Raw genomic sequence first — 3784 nt, 5'->3', positions numbered from 1 at the left:
AACGATTGCAAAATCGATTAATTCATCGATAAATATAACAATCATCAGTATCGATTATTGTACATATCGATAACAATATAAATCAATTATTTAATCCATTATTATACCGATAACAATATCCATTATTGTATCGATAACAGTATAGATTATTATATTGATTATTATATCGATTACAATAGCTGTTATTTAATCAATAACAGTATCGATAACAACATCGATTATTTTATCGATAGCAATGTCGATTATTATATCGATAAAAATATCGGGATTATATCGATAACAATATCGATCTTCATCCTCATCCTTTTCTTCATATTTATCTTTATTTTTGCATATTCCTCTTCACCTTTACCTTAAAGTGTTTAAATTTGCTTTGATCTTCGTTTTTGCCTGTACCTCTAGGCATCTTTGTTTTTGTTTTTATTCTCAAAGCGCTAAACCGCTAAGAACCATTTCCATGTGCATTATTCCCCTTGAATTTGACCATTTACTCCCAACCAACCAACTGCCGCCAAAGAAGTTTACTTCATAAATTCAAGAAATGTTCTTACCCTCTTAGTTACCCTAATTCTTATGCATCTGTCATTGACTCCATTTTCATCTTTATCTTCAATTTTGCCCTTTTTTGACTTCATCGTTCTCATTTATTTCTTCATCTTCATATTTATCTTTATTTCAAAGCTTAATTTCAAATGTGTAGTGAAACAACAGGCGAAACATGTCAAATTGATAATGTTGCAGCAACATCTATACACAAATCGGAGATGTTTCAACGACGGTTTAGGCCGTAATTTTAGACCAATTTTGAAACCATAAAAACTCTGCACATCTAGAGAAAAAAGCCTTTCCAATGGTGTTTTTGGTTTTGAAATCGGTTCGGTAGAATCGCCAAACGAACGGAGACAAAATTTATGTTATGTTATGTTGAATTGAAAAAGTGAGCATAAGCTCGCACTCGATTTTCAGTACAAAGTTCTGAGCTTGAGCTTACTTCATCAGTGCAAGAATTGACTCTGAGCTTAAACTGACTTTATTTGCATTAGGCCCAATATCAAGAGTGTTTCGAAGTAGCTGATTGGCGTTCTGCATCAGCACAATCACAATTGAAAATGGTTGATCCAATATGAAGGCAACATTATTTGGAAGAGTTGTTGAACTTTAATAAGCCCCCATATGACTGATTTTCTGAGACCACTGAATATGAGACTAGTTTTCTATATGTATTTATGAAAGTATGTACTATATATGTATGCAGGGCGGGCCACAGGATTTCTCTTTAGGGGGGGTTTATGTAAAGTCATTCGTAATAACCAAGAACATCATTGTTTTATTTCGAGTATTCAGCATATTGTATTTAATTGAGAATATAATTTAGCAAAACTCAAAGAAAATTCACATGCAATTCACCGAGGTATAGATGAAAATTATTTTACTACTGAGTCAACATTCGGTTTGTTCCACACGAGCCCGCGGGATCTGCAGGTGCCCAAAACAGAAAGCGTTCCTTACGCTAGAAAAATGGGTAATAGAGAGCGAATACCTTCCACTTTTGGATCGTAAATGTCTTTTTCTTCGTGCCTGAAACAGCCCGGACTTTTTTACCGGACAGAGCTTATTGTTGATTCCGGGCACGAAATGTGTTTTTTGTTGCGTTCCTCACGATCTGGACACTTTCGGCACGTATTGACACATTTTTGACACTTGTGAGAGAGTAACTTATTTTTACGCTCTAATTACCGGAGCAGCTCGGAAAGCGTGTGGAACAAAGCTATTAACTTCCAGCCCATTCTGTGCTCGTAAACTGCCCATGCCTGCACATGCATGATAATATTCATTGAATTATTATTACCACATAAGGTAAAATTTCTGTAGAAAAAGCGGAAATCTGATTTTTTGCTCATTATTAATGGCTAATACAGCCAACAAAAATAAATAATTTTGGTACGGCAAACGTTACCGATGTTTTCGATAGACTTTTTTGTTCTGATTACCAATCCGTAAGCATAAAGTTTCCATCAGCTCCAGATTTTGAAAAAAAAAACGAGGTCAAAGTGTCGAAAAATCGAATTAAATTCGCCTCGATTGCTGACATCAATGTTTTTATAGTGTTGCTAATGCGAAATTGGCAGAGTTGCAATTGTGACATAAAAATAAAATTTTACAAAAACTCTAGGTATATTCTTTAATGATTTAAAACTAAATAGTCAAAATTCCCCGCAAAGGCAGCTCATTCCTCGATTTCTCGCAACGAGATAATTTCTCGCAAATTGGCATCACTGGTTGTGATCCGATTTTTCATCTTTGCCAAGGGAGAAGATATGGTTGATTTAATACGATTTTAGTACCATTTAGCTTCGATATTGGTTTTTGTATAGCTGGTGGTGGTATAGGTGGCAAGTCGGTCGATTTTGATAATTTTTCAGATTTAAGTTTTTATGCTAGAAACTAAGGAAAAAACCAAATTTCATTAAAATCTGATAACACATACCCTTTCCGCCCCCCTAGTGTAGTGGGAGTGGCAGTTTTCCAATCTATGCCATTTTTCAGGTTTCTGCAAACCCTAACCAAAAATAAAATAAATAGCAAATTGCAGTAAAATGGGCCAGAAATATACTGCTATTTAAATACACGTCAAGTTATGCGTGGAAAATAACTAGACCCTAAAACGGGCACGTGGGGGGCAATGCAATGATGTTGTTTTCCACTTATAAGGACACAGTCCAAACTCTATTATAAACTATGAATAACATCCAAATTAAAATACATAACCATAAATATGCTACTTTTTACTCTACTTTCCTAAGAAGAAAATTGAAAACCCTATACATACGTATAAGCCAATTTTTCCAAAAATTAGTTCAAGGCTATCGTGTGAAAGTTGACTACTGATAAGTTTTGAATAGACTGAAACCATTCAAGCGAGAAAAGGCTAAATGTTTTCTTTTATTATCCGCTAGCTGAAGCTTGTTTTTGTTTTCGTTCAGTTGGTGGCGCGTGTCTGAAATGCTTTGTTTAGCTTTTAGCTTTTATTTCGCTATCAATAGACCAGTTCACTGTCTTGATGTCTTCATCGCTTTTATGCTTAATTTTCAATATTGATAAAGTGTCATAAGAGCATCGTTAAGAAGACTAACCAAACTTGCAAATGTACATACTTAAATATATATAAAGTATACATATGTACGCACACAGCATGAATAGCTATGCCACGCCACTCATTGTTGCATTGTTGAATGTCCTTGAATGCCACAAGCTGAGTAGTCGCCCCAAGTCGTCGTTGATCACAAGTACTTTTCCCATAGTTTTAATGGCATACGATTTACAGTTGTTTGCCTCTTCGAATATTTCCATATTTGGTTAGTTTATTCTTTTATCTACTTTCCTTATATTTATGAATATCGTTATTTTGAGGGCATTTGTCTGAGTCCTTTTTTTATTGGTTGCTGCTGGTTGGTGAAGCGAGGAAACATCTCTAGAGTTGCAAACGCGTGTGTGAGTGCGCGTTTTATAGTGAATTTCGAAATCAAAGCTTTTGGCAAATTGTTGCTGTGTAAGTGCTGCCATTTACTTACAATGCATAACGATTTTGGATATATTTATGTATGTAAATTAGGATGGTCAGAAAATGCATGTGAAACAAGTTAAGTCGGCCTCAAAAAAAAAAAAAGTGCTCCCTTGTTTTTAAATTAAAAAATATTTAGTGGTCACTCAAAGTGCTCAAAGTTTCCCATGTATTTATATGGGGAAAAACAATTTTTCGTAGAAATAGTATAGAATCGGCACA

The sequence above is a fragment of the Rhagoletis pomonella genome, unplaced genomic scaffold (genome assembly GCF_013731165.1).
Source record: "Rhagoletis pomonella isolate Grant_MI unplaced genomic scaffold, Rhpom_1.0 Rhpom_scaffold_00006, whole genome shotgun sequence".
NCBI lineage: Eukaryota > Metazoa > Arthropoda > Insecta > Diptera > Tephritidae > Rhagoletis > Rhagoletis pomonella.
This window is presented reverse-complemented; position numbering follows the sequence as displayed.